We start from the raw sequence: 23990 nt of genomic DNA, 5'->3' as shown, positions 1-23990 counted from the left end.
AACAACAGTTATTAATGGTTTGAGTTGCTTGTGTTTTTCTCGAGCGACCCATTCTTCATAATACGGTTTCCTGGTGCTTTCTGTTTGAATTTATTTTGATAGGCTCAGTGATTCTGTGTTAGTTATATTCTTGAAGCAGATGCCCAATTAGCTGCAATGGAGGGTTCTCATTTTGACAATGATTCGTCTCATGGTGTCACTTGATCGAACTACCTCTGTATAAGCTCTTGTTTCTATCTCTACATGGAAGACTTTGGCTCTGATATTGGTAGTGCGCACCATGGCACTTACCTACCAGCATCACTGAAGGACATCTTGGACAAGTCCCTCATCTGGGACTTCCAGTGGGCACAGGTTCGTGGCGCCTCAGGGGCTGCGGCTAGAGAGGGGGGCCCTGTCACAACCACGGATTCGGCAATGCAACGGATATGGCAATTACACTCTTGAATATGCACATGTCAGCTAATTATTATTTCATTGTGATAGTATTTACCTCCTTTCATTCCGTCGTAGTGTTGTTGAGACTTGGACACAGCACAGCAATGCTTCCCTGCCTGTTTGCATTCAGCATTGCCTGAGAAATTGGGCTGTTGAGACAACTGACTCTGAAGACTAGCGGTATTCGTTTTTAGTTGTTCTTTTCATCCGCAGTGTCAGTTTCGTATATCATTTGAGAGTTTTAGTTAATGGTCCTGTTTTGGCCTGGTGCTTATTGTTTTCTTTTCCCTTTAACACTATTCGCATTGGAGTCTGTGAAATATCGACCCGCCTCAGTGTCTCTCACTCCGCACTTGGGCCATATCCGAACCTGGTGAGACAGCAGTGTACTGGAGTGATGCAAGATTGAACAGGTCACAATATTCACCCACTTCCATTTTGCCCAGTCTGTTTACAGAATTGGCTACGCTAAACATATTGAATAGCCACTGATACTATGAATAGATTCATCGACAGTCCTGCCTCAGGCTCTGACAAAGTTGTGTAATTGGTGGTTCTAAAGATGAAAGGGAATTTTTAAGAACAGTCTTGAATGAGGCAGTAGATTGCAGCCAAATATTCAAGGGGAATATAGAACATTTGACTTAGGAAATAGTCTGTTGTGCGGCAAACAACATTAATTTATATAGAGAATTGTATAAATGGAGTGTAAATAATAAAAATGACAACTTCATCTAAGGAAATGAATTTTTTCTCAAGAGAAATGCAGAGTGAAGAATTTTTGTACATAAAATGTACACATAAAATCAAAGCCAATTATTTAGAGCAACTTGGTCCCCATGCTTCATTAACAGGATTTTGGCACTATTTTCTGCATTTTGGCTGAATACAGGCTTTTTTTCTGCTTGGAGTCTTCAAATAATCACAGGGAAGTTCTCCCTAAGTATTATAGTCAATATATGTCTCTCATCAGCAAAATTAGATTTGCCTGGAACCGTCGATCACTTGAGACAGTATATTATAACCGTTGGGTCATGGAGGGCTAATCTGCATTTAGTTTGAAAGGCTGCCATTGAGCAAAGTGCACACACAAATTTAACACCATAAGACACAGGAGCAGAATTAGGACATTTGGCCCATTTAATCAGCTTCACAATTCGATCATGGTTGATTTATTTTCCCTCTCAAACCCATTCTCTTGACTTTCCCCCATGCCCTTTGATGACCGTACTAAGCAAGAACGTACCAACCTCTGCTTTAAATATAGCCAATGACTTGGCTTCTACAGCCCTCTGTAGGAATGAATTCTACAGATTTACCACCTTCTGACTAAAAAATACTGTTCTTCTTCTGTTCTAAAGGGATTTTCTTCTATTTTGAGGCTCTGCCCTACACTCTCCCACTATTGGAAACAGACTCTTCATGTCCACTCTATCAAGGTGTGGAAATGCACTTGTAATACCAAAATGGCATTTTTGTCTGCAACAAAATGGAATCTATATTGTACCAGTGCTTTGCTTCTAGTGTTCATGCAACATTGTGATAAGGACCTTGAGTATATGACGAACTGTAGAAAGACAAGTGGATTCGGTGACTAGAAGAATGCCAAGTACACTGATTAAACAGATGAACAGAAGGCCACCTGTCCTTGAACTTGTGTATAAACGAGTGACTGTGCTGTCTGGGTTTCTTTTTAAGCTATCATCGACTCTTGTGCAGTGCTTGTCTTCCCTTGTTGCAAGTAAAATAAATGTGTTTATGATGGATATATTTTGAATTAAATGTTTTGTTATAAGACGTAGCAGAAAGGTGCTCAACAGAATTTGTAGGTCCCACCAAGTTCATATGTTTAGGTGTAGGAGAGGCCCAAAGGAAATTCTAGTGACTGCCTGCTCCTGGAGAAACTCCAATGGTGGAGTGATCACCAAAAAGTAAGTTTGCTTTTTGCTCTGCGCGGCCTTTTCAGGCAAGTAGCAAATACTGGGTTCTGCCCCATTCTCAGTCAAAACACTGCGATCTGTGCTACTGAATATTGAGGGGATCAGTCTCTCTTTCTGTGATTCCAATGCTTTTAGCACAGCAAGCAGGAACATATTGTATCAATGGTTAAATTTGAAGGGCAAGAGTGTCAGAGGCACCTCTGGCATAAGGGACACTGGTGAAAAGAGTAAGTAAGAGTAGAATTTGTGGAAACTGAGCTCATAAGGTTAAACCCTACAGGATGTTGTAGTGAACAAAAGGAGAAAATACAGTAAGCATACGTAAAAGTTGCTGGTGAACGCAGCAGGCATAAAAGTTGCTAAAAAAAAAACAGTCAGTAGGGATAGGATGAGACTAGAAATTGGTGACAAAGGGAGACCTTCTGTCTCCCAAATGAGGGGACTTCAGCATGGTAAATGTTTAATAATTATGAGAGTGGATCAGTGGAAGAATGATGGGTGGGGAACAGAGGGATATATTGTATATCGACCTTGGGCAGCAGGAGAACTACGGGCCATGGTAGAAGAACTGTTCAACCTGAAGAGAGGTTTGGAAAAAACTTATTCAGAAACTTAACTCTGTTGTTTTATGTCACGAACCTAGTATTATGCATTTGGAAACGTTAATAAGGGCATGGTTAGGCCCCAAATTTGAATCTCATGAAGTGAAATTTCAGGGCTTTCAAGAACACCGTAATGGTGCCAGGCCAGGACCTGCTACGATGCCAAATGAATATTTTTATAAAAATATGTACAATGCATTACATGCTGCCTTTCCTAAAAAGGCTAATTGGTCTAAGATTCTGGAGACACAACAAAGTAGAGGTGAGTCTGTAGAACAATATGTTCAGAAGACAGTACAATATATGGAGCAAGATTCAGGACCACTGAAGGAGCAGGCTATGCGACCTATAACCAGCATTACTGCAAATGGTCTTCGGCCCGAACTGCATTCTGTCCTTCCCAAACAGTGGACAGCCTATTAATGTCCCAAAATCAGACACGATGGAGGTTAGCATAGGAGACCTCTCTACTTTTATCATACCTTTCTACTTTCTCCAGGTGTACATGTAAACGTATGTGGTAGAGATTTATTGTGTAAAATGTGAGCTACTATTACCTGCACTCCCGAGGGACTTAATGTGTATGTACCAGGGAGCTGTTGTGAACTCTACTATTTCAATAGTAGTCAACCTGTTTTGTATATATGGCAGTTACTCACTACCCATTTATCAAGGAGTTTGGAGTTTTAGAGTGTCTTGAAAGTCTCCAGAGATTTTTCTAGGTTCTGTTTAGACCTACAACTCCGTAAGAGGCATTGTTGTATTACTGTACAATTTATGATGACTCAACTGGAAATGACCATTTTATGCATCAGGAATTGGACCCCTGTATCAGTAAGGAAATTGTTCTATACACCTGAAATATGTGAGTGATTCCAGTCTTGTAGCAGTGTGACTCCACCATGAAATTCAGATCCCCACATGAAACTGTCTGCCATATAGCTGAAGATGTTGATCAGTAACATGCGTATGCAACTGGAAGGGAAAGGACCACTATTTGATGAACAGTACTGGTACCTGTACAGAATTGACAAATCTCAGTCCTCCTTATTTGCTGAACAGCACTTATTGGGTATGTGGCTACCAGGCCAACGCCTGCCTGCTGGGCATGTCCCCTGGGTATGAGGGGAAGTGGAGAGAGCCATGGCTTTGGAAGGGCTGATGCTATCTTGAGTACATACTGCCCCACATGTGACACTTGGCATCACTCCCTCACCACCCTCTGGTCCAGCAGGACCAGAGGTCTATAACAGAGGCCGAGAGATTTTGGATGATTGACTTTCTAGGCTATAGGACTGCGAGATTATCCCAGGAACTGATTAATATGGCACCAGCTTTGGAGAAAAATAGCAAATGAGACTGCCTATTCCTTTGATCAAACCCAACAAGCTGCATTAACCAAGTTGTTGGCAGAACTGGTGGCCGATTGTACAGTAGCATTACAGAGCAGAATGGTTTTGGATTTATCCTATCAGAGAAGGGGACAGGTGCCCTGACAGGGAAAGAATGCTGTACTTGCATACCTGATGAATCAGAAAATATAGCTAACCTGACAAATCACATCCGAGAAGTAACCAAAGAGATTATGAAATTTGGGGATCAGTATCACAATTTTTACACTCAATAAGGTAGATAGAGGCCATTCGAGGTGCTACTCTGTATTATGGTATATCTACCCTGAGGATATGACAAACTGCTGAAAGATAAGTGTGTTTGGTTACTGGCAGAATGCCAATTACACTGATTAAGTAGATGAACAAAAAGTACCCTGTCCTTGAACTTGTGTTTAAAGGAGTGACCATGCCGTCTGTTTTTTTAAGCTATCACTGGGTCTTGTGCAGTGCCTGTCTTCCCTTGCTGCAAGTAAAGCAAATGTGCTTACGATTGATCCACTCTGAGTTAATTGTTGCTGCTATAAGATGTAGCAAAAAAGAGCATGACATAGGCCTGTTGATATTCAATACGTTTCAATGAGATCTTCTCTCATTCTTCCAAACTCCAGTGAGTGCAGGTTCAGACATCAAAAACTCCTCACAGGTTAGCCCTTTCATTCCCAGAATCCTTCATGAGACTCTCTCCTCTGGGCCCTCTGCATTGTCAGCAAATACTTTCTTATCTATAGGGCCTCAACCTGATCACAATACTCCTAGCGCAGTCTGACCAAAGCCTTAAAGCTTCATCATTTCATTCTTGCTTTTATATTCTAGTCCTCTACAATGAATGCTAACATTGGATTTGCCTTCCTCACTACCAACTCAGCCTGCAAGTTAACCTTTAGGGTAGGGGTCGCCAACCCGTCGACCGTGATCGACTGGTCGACCTTTGAGACTTTCCCAGTCGATCCCGCAGAAAAATCAAAATAAATACACAAATACTGTTGTAATGTGAGCTTTATAAAAGTAAGTAATACTAATTAGGATAATGGTAATATAGCAATATTTTCACTAAAAAGCTGTTTGTAAAGAGAGATTGTTTCCGGGTTGCGGGGGTTTAGTTCCGTTCTTTCTGCCCAGTGCGCATGTGTGTAGTGCCCCCACCGTGCACCGTGTTTTCAGCGTAGCCTGTGCTGCATCAAAGTCACCAATCAGATTAGGTAACAGTACAGACTGTCACAAACATCAATCTACGGCAGTGTCCCCAACCTCCGGTCTGCAAAGCATGCAGGGGTGCAGCGGTAGTCGGGATGCACACAGCACATCTTTAAGAAAAAAAGCCGAAATAAACAAGCTAATTAATTAGGTTAATGTCGGCTCAGATCAGAGGCGACACAATCGGCGCTCGCTCGTGATATCCTGATAGCATGGCGGAGGCTCCATGAAAGAAGGTGAAAACATACAAATTCCATCCAGAATGGGAAGAGGAATTTCTATTTACCTTGGTGAAAGACAAGTGTGTATGTATGTTGTGCCACCAAACACAAGCACTGACTAAAAGAGGGAATCTGGAGCGGCACCACAACACCAACCACCAGGAATTTAAAACCACCTACCCCCCAAAGAGCGCAATTCGTGCCTGGAAAGTTGAGGAGCTGAAATCGGGGTTGAAGGCCCAGCAATCGTTTTCCACAAAACATGCTGCTCAAAATAAGGCTGCTATTGAAGCATCATTTCGTGTAAGTCACCTTTTGGCTGAACACAAGAAGCCTTTTACAAATGGCGATTTATTCAAGGAAGCAATGGCCATTACCGCAGAGACTGTTTTTAATGACTTTAAAAACAAAAATGGCATCACAACCGCTTGGCCCTGCAACAGTGACAAGGAGGGTAGATTCACTGTCAGAGTTTGTGGATCGACTTGTCACTCTGTGAATATTTTTTCACTACAGTTCAATGAATCCTTGGATGTAATGCAAACAGCTCAGCTTGTTGTATTTGTCAGAATGGCTTTCCAGGATTTTACAACAAAGGAGGACTTCCTCACTCTTTTGCAATTAAAGGAAAGAACGAGACGTGAGGATATTTACAACGAGTTTAAAAAATGTCCCTGAAAATGACATTCCCATTCATAACTGGTGGCAATTACTACTGATGGGGCCGAGCAATGCGCGGTGTGCACGTTGGTTTTATAGCAATAGAAGTCAGTGCCTACTTCAGGTTAACTTATCTATGTGAAATTGCATTTTCACAGATGAAAATTATTAAATCTAAGTACAGGAGCTGACTTACTGACAGACACCTCACTAGGGTTGCCAACTTTCTCACTCCCAAATAACGGACAAAAGTAACAGTCAAATCCCGGGACATTTGTGTTTACCCCGAGAAAGACTACCATGACCACGAAGCCTTGCGCGGGCACCTGTGTGCGCATGCGTGATGTGCCGATAAATTTTTTTTCCACGAATCGGTTTTGTCTTAGTTTTCATTATTTCTACTTTATATAGGCTGTGTATTTATCGTATCATTCCTGCTTTTACTATATGTTACTGTCATTTTAGATTTTATGTGTTATTTGGTATGATTTGGTAGGTTATTTTTTTGGGTCTGGGAACGCTCAAAAATTTTTTCCATATAAATTAATGGTAATTGCTTCTTCAGCGTAAAGCATTTTGGCACGGAAGGTTTCATAGGAACGTTCTACGGGACAGCTGGCAACCTGACACCTCACAGACTGTCTCAGACTGGCTGTCTGTAGTTAGCCAAATTTCAGGGAACTAGCAGAAAGTATTCAGCCCCAGTCATCACACTGAGCGCAACAGTCAATTTTTATTCATTTATTTTTCGTGTTGAAATAAAATTAAATAATGAAACTTAGAACTAAAGGTGTGAAGTATTGTAATATTCTTAAAGAAAGATAGCTATGGCCTGTTTGATGTGCTAGTTACAGTGTTTTCTTGCTTGAATTAATTTGAAAGTTTGACAACAGTATTTTGTGTAATTCAAATACAATTCGCCCAAATAAAAGGCCTCAAATTGGGAAGTACAATCTGAGCTGTGTTTTCTCTAAACGATTTAGTAGGTAGATATTGCCTTTCATTAAGGTCGAGGTAGGTGATCTTGGGCTTAAAAAACTTGGTGACCACTACTTTAGGGAATACTGCACTAGAACTCCCAAGTCTCTTTGCATACATAATTCCAAAATATGCTCCCCGTTTAGAAAATAGTCTATGCTTTTATTATGTCTACCAAAGTGCATGACAATGTACTTTCCTAAACTATTCCATCTGCCACTTGTTTACCCATTTTAATCTATCCAAGTCCTTCTGCAGACTCCCTATTTCCTCAACACTACCTGCTCTTCCACCTATCTTTATATCATTCACATATTTGGTAACAAAGCCATCAATCCCATTGGAATTGGATTACATATTTGGGTAATCCTAAGTTTTGAATGGGTCCAAAGATCTGAGAAGAGAAAGACCCATTTTGGGGATAGGCACATTGAGGATTGGAGGAGTGTTTGTGCCAATTGATTTGATCATAGCAAGGGAGAGCTACTGGGAATTGAAGAAGGTTAGGACTGGGAGCTGGAGCACTAGAATTAATAGCTAGGCATTGTTGAGGTTGATAGTTTGGGCCTACAGTAGTAGTTGGGAGATGCTTAGTGCTTGGGATAGAGGGAAACAAACTGAAATTCCCAATTCTTGTGCCAGGTTCTTGATCTTTGGTTTTCAATTGTATTATTCTTTGAACTGAAATGAGATTGTGAAGTATTTGAGCATAAGGCTTTGCCAAATCCAGTTTCTTGAATGATGTAGTGATTTATTTCACTGTTGTCAACAGGGCCTTTCTGCACTCTAATTGGTTAATGGATTTCCCCTATTTTAACAAACTCTACATGATAGCTATTTGACAGCTGAATTATTTTGTGTTTGTATTGTTTATGTTTGAATTTTGTAAGAAAGAAATGTACAACTACTGTAACCAAATGTGGGATCACTTTTTTTTTGTAGGATTCGGTTGAAGGAGAAGTCAACAAGAACAGGAAGGTGTATTTTAGTAGATGAAAATATAGGTTTGGGTCCCTGGACACTGGGTTGATACTTAGTTGTATGCTTGCCTGAACAGAAGTAGAGATGACTCCTTCCATTTCTAAAGATTAGATTTACTTGTCACATGTACATCAAAACATTGAAAAATACAGTGGAATGTGTCACTTGCATCAACAACCAACATAGTGTGAATATGTGCTGGGGCAGCCCACAAATATAACCATGCTTTTGGTGCCAACATTGCATGCTCAGAACTTTCTAACCCTAACTGCAAGTCTTTGGAATGTGAGAGGAAACTGGAGCACCGAGTGGAAACCCAGACGTTCATGGGGAGAGTGTACAACCTCCTTACAGACAGTGGCAGAGTTTGAATCCTGATCGCTGACACTATGCTAGCTGTTGTGCTATACTGCCCAAAGTGTTCCAGGTATGAGGTTGTGAAACAGGCTAATGATCTGTCTATGCACAAAGTATTACAACTACTAAAACATTGGGAACAATGGACAAAAGAGAGGAACTAGATTGAGGAAATATTGGAGAGGGAGGTCAGAGAAGAGGAGTTGAAAGGCAGACTACAATTCGCTCTAACCCTATGCTAGAGCCAGATACATCATCTTGTAAGTTTTGGATGAGAACCATTTTCACAGATTTCCCTTCCAGAGGCAGCCGGTGGCAAAAATGCATTTCATTTTGAACCTGTGCACCAGACCAGCTATAGCTTAGTATGCTGGTTTCCCCAGTTGCCAGAAGATTGGCTGGCACATCCTTTATATCCTCCTCGTATTAAATTGATAACTGTATAATCCACAAATTTCACAAAATTCGCTGTTCTTTAATCATTCAGCAATATGCAGTCAAAATTGAAAGCTACTTAACATTCACTTTGCACCAACATGAGGAGATTTTGTCAACATTTTTAACAGATTTGTTGTGTTGATTTGGAAATTTCCACCTTGAACAATCTTGACACAGTAATATGTTCTGAAATTGGCTCCTAGCCCTTTCATGGTTTACTACCATGGGGCTTCAAGGCTTCCAAGAGTAATTACAGTAGAAAATCTTTGTCACAGTAAAATAGTTTACAGCTTTGATAATCTATGAATGTAAATATTCTGACATCTCGCTCACAATGGCATTAGGTATACAAGTGCCAGTGATTCAGGTGCAACTTCCAGACATTTTAAAGAGGCAAAGGAAAAATCTATACAGACTGACTGACACACACAAAATGCCGGAGGAACTAAGCAGGCCAGGCAGTATCCATGGAAAAGAGTACAGTTCGACATTTTGGGCCGAAACCCTTCGGCAGTATGAAGGTACCACTTTCTCAATCAATCCCTGAATCAGATGAGGTGATTTGTTACCCACCACCAAGCATATCCTCCACCCCCTCTTTCTGTTTTCCGTAGGGATCACTCCCTACACATCTCCCTTCTCCATTCATCCCTCCCCACTGATCTCCCTCCTGGTACTTACACTTGCAAATGGAACAAGTTCGACACTCGCCCCTATAGCTCCTTCAGGGGCGCAAGCAGTCCTTCCAGTTGAGGCGACACTTCACCTGTGAGTCTGTTGGGGGTTAGCTACTGTGTCTGGTGGTACTGGTGTTGCCTCCTGTATATCAGTGAGAGCCGAAGCAGGTCGGGAGATCACTTCGCTGAGCACCCAAGCTCCATCTGCCAGAAGAAGCGGGATTCCCTGGTAGACACCCATTTCAATTCCACTTCCTATTCCCATTCCAACTTGTCAGTCCACGGACTCCCCTACTACCACGATGAGGCCACACTCAGGCTGGAGGAGCAACACCTTATATTGCACCTGGGTAGCCTCCAACCTGATGGCATGAACATCGATCTCTCGAACTTCTGATAATTGCCCCCCCCACTCTCCTTCACCATTCTCCATTCCCGTTTACCTCTCTCACCTTATCTCCTTACCTGCCCTTCCCTTTCTTCCCTGGTCTCCTGTTCTCTCCTATCAGATTCCCCCTTCTCCAGCCCTTTATCTCTTTCACCAGTCAATTTCCCAGCTCTTTATTTCACCCCTTGTCTGGTTTCACCTATCACCTACCACCTTGTACTTATTTCTTCCCTCCCCCCCCCCTTACTCCAACTGCTCATCTTTTTTCCAGTCTTGACGAAGGGTCTCGGCCCAAAACATCAACTGTTCACCCTTTTCCACAGATGCTGCCTGACCTGCTGAGTTCCTCCAGCATTTTGTGTCCGTTGATATGTTATTTTGTTGCTTTTTGTGGGCTCTTGCTTTGTGAAACTGAATGCCATAATTCTTGAAATGGAACAATAACAGGGGAAAAGATTGAAGTGGGTATCTTTTAAATTATAGGAAATTGAAAGGTGTTTACTATATGTTTTGAGTGACCTACATGTTCATATATACAAATCATTAGAGATTAATGTGCCAGTACTGCAAGCAATAATGTAGTGAAATAAGACCACAAGATATAGGAGCAAAATCAGGCCATTGGGTTCATCAAGTCTGCTCTGCCATTTTACCATGGCTGGTCATCTTCCTCTCAGCCCCAAACCCCTGCCTCCTCCTCACATCCCTTCATGCCCTGACCAGTCAAGAATCTATCTACTCTGCCTTAAATATACATAAAGACGTGGCCTCCACAGCCACCAGTGACAATGAATTCCACATATTCAACACTCTTGGCTGAAGAAATTCCTCCTCATCTCCGTTCTAAAAGGACGCCCCTCTGTTCTGAGGCTGTGTTCTCTGGTCTTCGAGTCCCTCACCATAGGAAACATCCTCTCCACATCCACTCTATTGAGACCTTTCAACATTCAAAAAGTTTCAACGAGGTCACTCCTCATTCTTCCAAATTCCAGTGAGTAGAGACCCAAAGACCTCAAATGCTCCTCATATGACAGGCCTTCCAATTAAGGAATCATTTTTATGAACCTGCTTTGAACCCTCTCCAATGTCAGCATATCCTTTCTTAGATAGTAGGCCCCAAACTACTCACAATACAACAAGTGAGGCCTCATCAGTGCTTTATAAAGCCTCAAATTACATCCTTGCTTTCATATTTTGGTCCTCTTGAAAGTAGTGCTAACATCACATTTACCATCATCACCACTGACTCAACATGCAAATGAACCTTTAGAGAATCCTGCACAAGGTCTCCCAAGTGGTTAGTCTTTATTGCAGGAAGATTTAAGTGGAAGAATGAATGCCTTACTGTAATTTTGGAGGGTCCAGGTGCGACCACACTGAGAAAATTATGTAAAGGTTTGATCTCCCTATGCAAGAACACATACTTGCACTAAAGGAAATGAAATAAAGGTTCACTCGATTAATTTCTGAGATGATGGATTAGTTTTATAAGAAGAGATTAAGTGAGCCTATATTTGCCCGACTTCAGCAAATTTGACGAGTGCTCACATTGAAATGCGCAAAAAAAATCAGGAAGATTGACAGGATAGATGCAGGGATGATGTTTTCCCCTGCCTGTACTTTCAAATATGAAGTTAGCTGAAAGACACAAAATTTCTTCACCTTGGGAGAAGTGAAGTTTTGGTATTCATTGTGAAATGAGGTTTTGCGGAGACTCAGTCACTTAATATGCTTACCATGGAAATGCTTATTTTTTTAAAATACAAGGAAATTGAAGAATGGCTTGATGTACAAAGGAAGTATGAGCTCAGTCATGAACTTACTGAATAGCAGAGCTGGTGTGTGGAGCCTACTTTCTCTTTTCTTTCCTATGTCCTTCGGTGCAACGTTTTAATAAAATTATCAATGAAGCATATCATGAAATCCTAAGGTATTGAAGACGACAATTCAATGTAAGTTCTTTCGTCTCTTAATCACACAACACAGAAGAGCATTATACAACTATTGCTGGCAGTTCGAAGGTACTGCCTAAATAGTATTCAGTCCCCATTTCTGTTTTTAGCATTGAGATTTTCTTTTCTTTCTCCATGTACAATTGTGAGTTTGTAATGAAAGTTCATAATGAAAGTTGCTTCTAAATCTTTCAGCACTCTTTTAGACAGTGAATCTTTGCCACTGTAGTTTGATGTACTGGGTATTAGTGTGCAGTATTTTTTACCATGTAGGTCCTTAAATGTACAAAGGAGCATTCAGCATCAACAGGGTCATGGAATATCAACTAAAGGTCAAAGTCCAGAGCTGAGCGAGTCCAAACCCAAAAGATCGAAGACCAAAGTCGATGAGCCCAGAGGTAGAGGGTGAGTCTGGGCCAGAAACTGGAGACTGGAGCCCTGTTGTCTGCAAGTTTGACAGTCCAGATCCAAGGACTTTAGGCCCAGATGTAGCCGATCCTGTGGATCTGTGGATGGAGGATGGAATGTGTCTGTGTGGTGGGAAAGGGGCTTGTTTTGCTGTTGTTGTTGCTGCTGTTGTGTTGTTCTGTGTTGTGGCAGACTTTGTGGACGCACTATGTTGGCACCAGAATGTGGGGCAACAGTTGCAGGCTGCCCTTTAGCACATCCTTGAGTATGTTGGTTGTTAACACATCAGAATAGTTTTGATGACAGTAAATGGGGTGCCCACAACTTCTGTTAGATACCCTGAATACAGAATTGCACACCATATAATCAGCAGAAATATTTCCTTACAGGATAATGATTATAAAGGTAGAATACTAAATCTAGAAAATACCATGGGTAATAATAAAGGATGAGTCATTAGTCCATGTGATATTTAGTAGAATGCAGTGTCTTCACAAATATATTGAGATGTGAAATGCATTCGCCCTTATTCTTATCCTTGGCACATGACCAAGTGGTTAAGCGTTCATCTAGTGATTTGAAGGTCACTAGTTCGAGCCTTGGCTGAGGCAGCGTGTGGGTCCCTGAGCAAGGCACTTAACCACACATTGCTCTGTGACGACACCGGTGCCAAGCTGTATGGGTCCTAATGCCCTTCCCTTGGACAACATCGGTGGCATGGAGAGGGGAGACCTGCAGCATGGGCAACTGCTGGTCTTCCATACAACCTTGCCCAGGTCTGCGCCCTGGAAACCTTCCAAGGCACAAATCCATGGTGTCATGAGACTAACGGATGCCTATATATCCTTATCAACAACCACACAAACCTTCTTATCCAGCAAATCATTCTCCCCAACTTCTGCCATCTCTAATGAGATCCTACCACGAAGCAATTCTTCCCATCTCCTCCACGTTTCATAGAGATCACACTCTATTGCTTTGATCGTCTCTCCTCGATGATCTCTCTCCTCGCTCTTTATCCCTGCAAGTGCGACAAGTGCTACACCTGCCTCTACATATCCTCCCTCACCATAATTCAGGGCCCTAAACAGTTTTTCCAGGTGAGGCAACACTTCACCTACATATCTGTCAGGGTCATCTATGGTACTCATGGTGCGGCCTCCTCTACAATAGGTTTAGATAGGTACATTTTATGTCAGAGAAATGTATACAATATGCATCCTGAAATTCTTTTTCTTCACAAATGTCCACGAAAACAGAGGAGTGTCCCAAAGAATGAAGGACAATTAAATGTTAGAACCCCCAAACCACCCCCCAACTCTCACCTCCCTCCTGTGCATAAGCAGCAGCAAAGCAATAATCCCCCCTCCCCCACCAGCAAAAATGCATCAGCACCCCCCACCGAGCACTGAAGCATGCAGCAAAGCAACAGTAAGGACACAACCTTGCAGTACCACAAAGACTACTCATTCACCCAATATTTGACAAACGACAAGCGCTCTCTCTCTCTCTAATAAGGGAAAAAGAGGTGTCCCATTTTCACAGCGAGAGGGGAGACATAACAAAACAACTCGCTGATTTATGGTGTTAAAAGTCTGTTGTGTCGCTTTTTCTGAGCTCTATGCCCAAAGAACTCGGGTCGCTGGGTACACAGTCAGCAACCAGCTCACTGCTTTCGATCTTCCGTGTACTCCCACGACACATCAGGCAGCGGCACTGGCCTCGAATCAGCCTGTCTCTAGAGCCACGAAAATCGGGCACCCTGAAGGCGCCCTAGTCTCCTAGGCCGCGTCCTTGACATAACGAAAAGCAGTCGGTTGTGAGGCCCTGAAAGCGGGTCCCATTTCCGCAAAGAACCGAAGTAAGTGTGTAACTCCAGGTCAGGGTCTTCAAAAGAACCTTGAAAGGGTAAAAAAGAGATATGAAACTTAGAAATAAAGCTGTTTCCGAAGATGCAAACAAAGGAGTCTCAGTTAGGCACCATTATCCTCCTAAGCTCCACCCATTCTACACTGGTGAGACCCAGCATAGATATGGGGCTTCTTCATTGAGCACCTTCTCTATATCCCCCATGAAAAGCAGGATCTACCAGTGGCTGCCCATTTTGATTCAAGTTCCCATTCTTGTTCTGACATGTCTGTCCATAGACAGACACAATGAGGTCAAACTCAGATTGGAGACAGCTCCTCATATTTTGTCTTAGTCCAAAAGATACAGGAGAAGAATTAGGCCATTTGGCCCATCAAGTCTGCTCAACCATTTCATCATGGCTGATCCAATTTTACTCTCAGCTCCAATCTCCTGCCATCCCCCCACATCCCTTCATGCACTGACCAATCAATAATCTATCAACCTCTACCTTAACTATACATAAAAGACTTGGCCTCCACTGCTGCCTGTGGCAACAAGTTCCACAGATTCACTACTCTCTGGATAAAGAAACTCCTTCTCATCTCCGTTCTAAAGGATGCCCCTGTATTCTGAGGCTTTGTCCTCTAGTCTTAGACTCTCCCACCATAGGAAACATCCTCTCCATCTGCACTCTATCAATGTTGCACCACTCGATAGGTTTCAATGAGGTCACCCTTTATTTTTCTGAATTCCAGCAAATACAGGCCCAGGAACATTAAACGCTCTTAATATTACAAGCCATGCAATCTGGAGTCATTTTCATGAGCCTCCTTTGAACCTCTTCAGTTCCAGCACATCCTTTCAAGATAAGGGGCCCAAAACTACTCAAAATACTCCAAGTGAGGCCTCACCAGTGCTTTATAAAGCCTCGACATTACATCCTTGTTTTTATATTTTAGTCCTCTTGAAATGAATGCTAACATTGCATTCACCTTCCTCGCCACACTCAACCTGTAAATTAACCTTTATGGAATCCTGCACAAGGACTCGCAAATCCCTTTTCACCTCAGTTTTTTGTATATTCTCTCCATTTAGAAAATAGTCAACCCTTTCATTTCTTCTACCAGATGCATGACCATACACTTCCTGACACTGATTTCCATCTGCCATTTCTTTGCTCATTCTCCTAATCTGTCTAAGTCCTTCTATAGACTCTCCACTTGCTCAAAACTACCTGCCCCTCCACCTATCTTCGTATCGTCTGCAAACTTTGTAACAAAACTATCAATTCCATCATCCAAGCCATTGACATATAATGTGAAAAGAATTGGTCCCAACACAGACCCCTGTAGAGCACCACAAGTTACCGGCAGCCAGACAGAAAAGACTTGCTTTATTCCCACTCTCTTCCTCCTGCCAATCAGCCACTGCTTTATCCATGCTAGAATCTTTCCTGTCATACCATGGGCTCGCAGCTTGCTAAGCAGCCTCATGTGTGACACCTTGTCAAATGCCTTCTGAAAATCCAAGTATATAACATCAACTGATTCTGCTTTGACTTTCTTCAAAGAATACCAACAGATTTGTCAGGCAAGATTTTCTCTTGAGGGAACCATGCTGACTATGGCCTATTTTATCATGTGCCTCCAAGTAACCTGAGACATCGTCCTTAATAATCGGCTCCAACATCTTCCCAACCACTGAAGTTAGACTAACTGGTCTGTAGATTCCTTCCTTCTGCCTCTCTCCCTTCTTGAAGAGTGGAGTGACATTTGCAATTTTCTAGTCTTCCACAACCATTCCAGGATCTAGTGACTCTTGAAAGATCATTACTAATGCCTCCACAATCTCTTCAGCCACCTCTTTCAGAACTCTGGACTACCTATCTTCAGACCTTTCATTTTCCCAAGAACCTTCTCTCTAGTTATGGTAACTTCACGCACTTCATGACGCCACCTGCTTTGAACTTCCACCATTGCGAGTATCTTTTCCAGTGAAGACTGAAGCAGTTTGTCCTCCAATTCCTTGTCCCCCCATTACTACCTCTCAAGCATAGTTTTCTAGCAGTCTTATAGCCACTCCTGCCTCTCTTTTACATTTTATGTATCTGAAGATACTTCTGGTATTATCTTCAATATTATTGGCTAGCTAATTTTTGTATTCCATCTCTACTTTCTTGTTAGTTCCATTCTGTTGGTTTTTTAAAAGCTTCCCAATCCTCTAACTTCCCACTAATTTTTGCTCTAGTATATGCCCTCTCTTTGGTTTTATGTTGGCTCTGACTTCTCTTGTTAGCCACAGTTGTATCATCTTTCCTTCAGTATACTTCTTCCTCATTGGGATATATATATCTAATGCCTTCCTAATTGCTTCCAGAAATTCCAGCCATTGCTGCTCTGCTGGCATCCCTGGCAGTGTTCTTTTCCAATCAATTCCGGCTCACTCCTCTCTCATGCCTCTATAATTCCCTTTGCTCCACTGTAATAATGATATATCTGACTTCAGCTTCTCCATCTCAAATTGCAGGGTGAATTCAATCATATTATGATCACTTGCCCCTAAAGGTTCTTTACTTTAAGGTCTCTAATCAATTCTGGTTCATTGCACAACACCCAATCCAGAATAGATGATAATTTAGCGGGCTCAACCATGAGCTACTCTAAAAAGCCATCTCATAGGCACTCCAGAAACTCCCCTTCCTGGAATCCAGCACCAACCTGATTTTCCTAATCCATCTGCATATTGAAGTCCCACATAATTATTGTAACATGTTCTTTTTGGCATGCATTTTCGATCTCCCAATGTAATTTGTAGGCCATATCCTTACTATGGTTTGGGGGTCTGTATACAACTCCCATTATGATTCAATACCTTCTGACCCTATGTTACCGCTTTCTAATAATTTGATTTCATTTTTTACCAACAGAGCAGCACAGCCCCCTCTGCCTTCCTATCCATCACCCCTTCAGCCTCTCAAATGAGTTGGAATTCATCCAGCTCCAGCAACAACTCCTTAACGTAGATTGTTAGAGGCTGCAGCTAGATGCTCTTCTCATAGTTGTAGTCGCCAGGGACACTGGAGGTCTCCCTGCCTAACCACATCTCACAAGAGGAGCAATCCATTATCTTGCCTGTCATCTCCACTTTCCTAGCTGAGAAGATATAAAGAAGAGAATGAAAAAACTTGAGCTTTTCTTTCCTTTGCTTTCTCTGACTGAAGCCTCTCTCCATGGAAGCCTCGAAGAGCTAAAGCCTCCAGTTCACCATTCTAACTTTGTTCACTCAGACAATGGCCACTGCGCTTCCCCCTGCCTTCCTTTAAACTTGCTTTTGCTAATCAATCGCAAATGCTGATTGTTTGCTGGTCAAAACTCTTTTCTTCTGTACTGACCCTCTGCTGCTTTTTATCCTTGGGCAGTGGAAATGATTGAAGTCTCTTCCTCTGAAAACTTCCAATGTCTGGATTGGTGACTGGTCAAGGCTCTTTTTTCGTTGTGCTGACCCAGTGCTGCCTTTTATCCTCGGGCAGTGGACCTGATTGAATTCCACTCCTCTCAAAATTTCTGATGCCTGGATTGGTTCTTTTTCTTGGCAGCATCCAACCTGATGGCAAGAACATTAATTTCTCTAACTTCTGGTAATTTCTCACCCCTCTGTCCTTCTATATGTTATGTTCTCGGCCTTAATGACACTAGTGGGCTGCCAGCAGCACATCCTCTGACTGATCGATGTACATGTGACAAATAGAGGTAATCTTTAATCTACACACATCAAAGTTGCTGGTGAACGCAGCGGCCAGGCAGCATCTGTAGGAAGAGGTGCAGTCGATGTTTCAGGCCGAGGCCCTTCGTCAGGACTAACTGAAGGAAGAGTGAGTAAGGGATTTGAAAGTTGGAGGGGGAGGGGGAGATCCAAAATGATAGGAGAAGACAGGAGGGGGAGGGATAGAGCCAAGAACTGGACAGGTGATAGGCAAAAGGGGATACGAGAGGATCATGGGACAGGAGGTCCGGGAAGAAAGACGGGGGGGGGGACCCAGAGGATGGGCAAGGGGTATATTCAGAGGGACAGAGGGAGAAAAAGGAGAGTGAGAGAAAGAACGCGTGCATAAAAATGAGTAACAGATGGGGTACGAGGGGGAGGTGGGTCCTCAGCGGAAGCTAGAGAAGTCGATGTCCATGCCATCAGGCCGGAGGCCACGCAGACGGAATATAAGGTGTTGTTCCTCCAACCTGAGTGTGGCTTCATCTTTACAGTAGAGGAGGCCGTGGATCGACATGTCAGAATGGGAATGGGATGTGGAATTAAAATGTGTGGCCACTGGGAGATCCCGCCCTCTCCGGCGGACAGAGCGCAGATGCCCAGCAAAGCGGTCTCCCAGTCTGCGTCGGGTCTCGCCAATATATAAAAGGCCACATCGGGAGCACCGGACGCAGTATATCACCCCAGTCGACTCACAGGTGAAGTGATGCCTCACCTGGAAGGACTGTTTGGGGCCCTGAATGGTGTAAGGGAGGAAGTGTAAGGGCATGTGTAGCACTTGTTCCGCTTACACGGATAAGTGCCAGGAGGGAGATCAGTGGGGAGGGATGAGGGGGACGAATGGACAAGGGAGTTGCGTAGGGAGCGATCCCTGCGGAATGCAGGGGGGGGGAGGGAAAGATGTGCTTAGTGGTGGGATCCCGTTGGAGGTGGAGGAAGTTATGGAGAATAATATGTTGGACCCGGAGGCTGGTGGGGTGGTAGGTGAGGACCAGGGGAACCCTATTCCTTGTGGGGTGGCGGGAGGATGGAGTGAGAGCAGATGTACGTGAAATGGGGGAGATGCGTTTAAGAGCAGAGTTGATAGTGGAGGAAGGGAAGCCCCTTTCTTTAAAAAAGGAAGATATCTCCCACGTCCTAGAATGAAAAGCCTCATCCTGAGAGCAGATGCGGCGGAGACGGAGGAATTACGAGAAGGGGATGGCATTTTTGCAAGAGACAGGGTGAGAAGAGGAATAGTCCAGATAGCTGTGAGAGTCAGTAGGCTTATAGTAGGCATCAGTGGATAAGCTGTCTCCAGAGACAGAGACAGAAAGATCTAGAAAGGGGAGGGAGGTGTCGGAAATGGACCAGGTAAACTTGAGGGCAGGGTGAAAGTTGGAGGCAAAGTTAATAAAGTCAACGAGTTCTGCATGCGTGCAGGAAGCAGCGCCAATGCAGTCATCGATGTAGCGAAGGAAAAGTGGGGGACAGATACCAGAATAGGCACAGAACATAGATTGTTCCACAAACCCAACAAAAAGGCAGGCATAGCTAGGACCCATACGGGTGCCCATAGCTACACCTTTAGTTTGGAGGAAGTGGGAGGAGCCAAAGGAGAAATTATTAAGAGTAAGGACTAATTCCGCTAGACGGAGCAGAGTGGTGGTAGAGGGGAACTGATTAGGTCTGGAATCCAAAAAGAAGCGTAGAGCTTTAAGACCTTCCTGATGGGAGATGGAAGTATATAAGGACTGGACATCCATGGTGAAAATAAAGCGGTGGGGGCCAGGAAACTTAAAATCATCGAAAAGTTTAAGAGCGTGAGAAGTGTCACGAACATAGGTCGGAAGGGATTGAACAAGGGGTGATAAAACAGTGTCGAGGTATGCAGAAATGAGTTCGGTGGGGCAGGAGCAAGCTGAGACAATAGGTTGGCCAGGACAGGCAGGTTTGTGGATCTCGGGTAGGAGATAGAACCGGGAAGTGCGGGGTGTGGGAACTATGAGGTTGGTAGCAGTGGATGGGAGATCCCCTGAGCGGATAAAGTCGTTGATAGTGTGGGAGACAATGGCCTGGTGCTCCTTAGTGGGGTCACGATCGAGGGGTAAATAAGAGGAGGTATCCGCGAGTTGTCGCTGTGCCTCGGCAAGGTAGAGGTCAGTACACCAGACTACAACAGCACCTCCCTTATCGGCGGGTTTAATAATAAGGTTAGGATTAGTGCGGAGGGAGTGGAGAGCAGAGCGTTCCGAAGGAGTGAGGTTGAAATGGGGACAAGGTGCGGTGAAGTCGAGACGGTTGATGTCCCGTCGGCAATTAGCGATAAAGAGATCCAGAGCAGGCAGAAGACCAGAGCGGGGTGTCCGTGAAGAAGAGGAGGGTTGAAGACGGGAGAAGGGGTCATCAGTGGGGGTGGAAGAGTCCTTGCCGAAGAAGTAGGCTCGGAGACGGAGACGGCGGAAGAAAAGTTCCGCATCATGGCGAACACGGAACTCGCTGAGGTGTGGGCGAAGGGGGACAAACGTGAGGCCCTTACTGAGAACAGAGCGTTCTGCCTCCGACAGTTGAAGGTCGGAGGGGATGGTAAAGACCCGGCACGGATGAGAGCTGGGATCAGAGGGGGGAGGGGGGAGGCTGGGGGTGTCAATGGAGAGGGGAGGGTTGGGGTGAGAGGAAGATGGAGCCTCTGAGGACCCAGGAGCTGACGGTGGGATCTGAGGAAGACGGCGCTGCGGAGTGGTGGTGGAGGAAGGGGAGACGGGAGTCACAACAGCAGCACATAAAGACCCGGCCTGGAGTTCAAGGCTGGCGTCGCAGTTGGTGGTTGCGCAATCGCTGTGAAGGTGTAATCTTTAATCTTTCATTTTCACCCTCCTTGGGTTCCACTGCTCCTTCACTTTCTTCCATGGTCCACTGTTCTCTCCTGTTAGATTCCTTCTTTAGCTCTTTACTTCTTCTACCTATCACCTTGCTTCTTATATCATCCACCCTTCCCCCCAACACTCACCCATTTTCCCCCTTAGCTGGTCTCATCTATCACCTGCCAGCTTGTTCTCCTCCCCCTCCCCTACCTCCTATTCTGGTTTCTGCCCTCTCCTTTTCCAGTCCTGATTAAGGGTCTCAACCTAAACATCAACTTTTTATTCCTCTCCATAGATGCTGCCTGACCTGCTGCGTCCCTCCAGCATTTTGTGCATATTGCACTGGATTTCCAGGATCTGCAGAATCCCAAAATGATAATGGTGTAACGTAAATAAATGTGTTAATATTACACAAGGTATGGACTAAATGAAATAAAGAATTTTAGAGAGCTTGCACCGTATTTCTTCCTTTTGAAAATATATTATATATGAATAAAGTTTGTTTTGAAATTAAAACAAAACACTTACTTGTCTTCCAGTATTAAGTGATACCCAACAGTGATGGTACATTGCAGGTTATAGAACTATATGCTGTAGAATACAAAGAGTTTTGTGAGGAAGAACTACAGTCTAAGGTTCTGCCACAACAGGATGGACACATCGACTGGGTCTTGTGTAACAGCCTCTCCGACTTCATGGATAATTTGCTTAAACAGGTGAGCGAGTGGCACTGAAATATTGCGAATTGATTCAATGTCACAGCTGAAATAAAGAAAGACATAGTACCTCAGACACTATAAACATCAAGCCACTGTATCCTTTGCAAAGAGGCTGAAAAACAGAATCATTGATTTATGTTAATTGGCGGTAAGAATTAAAAGGTTGCAGAAAATATTTTTCAGTCAAAGGACACTGAAGGACTGGAAATCACTGAAAATATCAGAATGAAAAATTCTTCCCATTTAATATTAAAATATACTTGGAGGAGCATTTGAAAAGCAGTGACAAGGCCCAAAAATGGATCAACTTTTGGGCAAGGTGGGTATGATGGGCTAAATGGTCTCTTTTGATTCTGGTTATACCTGAATTTCCAGTGAACTGGAACCAATCATTAAAACTATCTATCTCCCAGATCTTCATTACATATGTTCATCCCTGCACCATCTTGTCTAAGTCAGTGCTATTTGCTTACAAGGGAAGACAGGAATTGTATTGATCTTATCTCAATACAGTGCTGTAAATTTCAATTACAGTTTGGAATAAAAAGTAATTCTATCTCCAACTGTGCTACATGATTACGTTTGTATATATAAACACATACCTGACTGACAGCTCATTTTGAATGCATGATGTTGAGAGAATCTAAATTCCAGCAAGCCTTTACTGGGATATAAAAGAGAGTTATGCCTTCCCAATTAATGTCTCTTTGAAAATCACAGAGAATAAACTGATTTGTGTAAAGCACTTGAGTGAAAAATAGTTTGAATTTGAACAAAAACAGCTAAGATTAATTAGACAGGAATAGGAAATTTAAAGGAAAATTGTATTAATTTTAAGTTATTCACCAACTGTCAGCTTTGTTCCTAACGTTCTATTATTTTATTACTTTGCTCTAAGAGGTAGTTGGAAGGAAGTCTCCTGATAAATGGAACTACTGTATGTCACTCACTTAAACCTCAGTAAAAATAATTAATGTTGTATTGCTTTCAAAGATTGCAATGAGACATGTAAGAGTTTGGGAAAAAGTGCAATACCTGCTATTGGTTAGCAAGAGGATTTGGCATATTTCTGAACATTTAAGACGAACACAAGATAACCACAAAGAAATTGTGAGTTGAAACCAGCTTATAAATGTGATCTTGGGAGAAACATGAAAATACTTGAAGGTGAGAGAAAAATAAACAAGCTTTACGTCTAACAAGGATAAGTTGAATTTACGACATTAACACATAATTGCAACTAGCCACCTTCTAACGAGTTACCAAATATCTGTGAGACTGTCTAATTAATTTTCCTCTTCTCAATGCACCTGTTGGTGCACCAGCCTGCATCATCCGATTCAAAAGTCTGGGCTCAGGCTCAGTCTGATTTATTGCTTGATGCATTTGTGTTCATAAGTTCTGGTGCCCCCACTCTTTTTCTACTAAAGACCATTGTAATGACTTTAATGGCTTTAGTATCTAAAGACTTTCAATACAACACTGAGTCATGTCATCTGCAGAAATTCTCCGATGACTCAGCAATAGTTGGGTGTATAAAGGGAGGAGGAGAGGATGAATCCAGGGCCCTGGTGGATGACTTTGTCAAATGGTGCAAACTGAATCATCTGCAGCTCAACAAAAGAGATGGTGATTGATGTTAGGAAGACCAAGCCTGCACAGCTCCTTGTTACTGTTGATGGTGAGGACATGAATGGGGTGAGGGTGAGGACCTACAAGTACATGGGGATGCACCTGGATGACAGACTTGAATGGAGCACCAACACAGAGGCTGTGTACAAGAAGGCCCAATAACCTTTACTTCCTAAAGAGACTGAGGTCCTTCGGAGTATGCAGACCTCTCCTTCATGTGTTCTAACAGTCTGTTGTTGCCAGTGCAATCTTCTACATGGTGGTGTGCTGGGGAAATGGCATCAACACAGGTGATGCAAACAGACTCAGTAAACTGATTAGAAAGACTGGCTCCCTTATAGGAGTTAAGGCCAATTTATACTTCTGCGTCAAATCTATGCCATAGGTGCAGCGTAGCCGTGTACCCTACACCGTAGCCTGACGTGCACGCCTCCAAAAGTGTAACTATGCGTCGCGGCGATGCAGACCGCAACAACTGTGATTGGTTCGCTTGGTAGCATCGCATTTCCTCCTGCGCTGCAATAACTTGCCATTGGGCGACTGAAGGGCAGGGAA

This window comes from Mobula hypostoma, chromosome 17, assembly GCF_963921235.1.
Source record: "Mobula hypostoma chromosome 17, sMobHyp1.1, whole genome shotgun sequence".
NCBI lineage: Eukaryota > Metazoa > Chordata > Chondrichthyes > Myliobatiformes > Myliobatidae > Mobula > Mobula hypostoma.
This window is presented reverse-complemented; position numbering follows the sequence as displayed.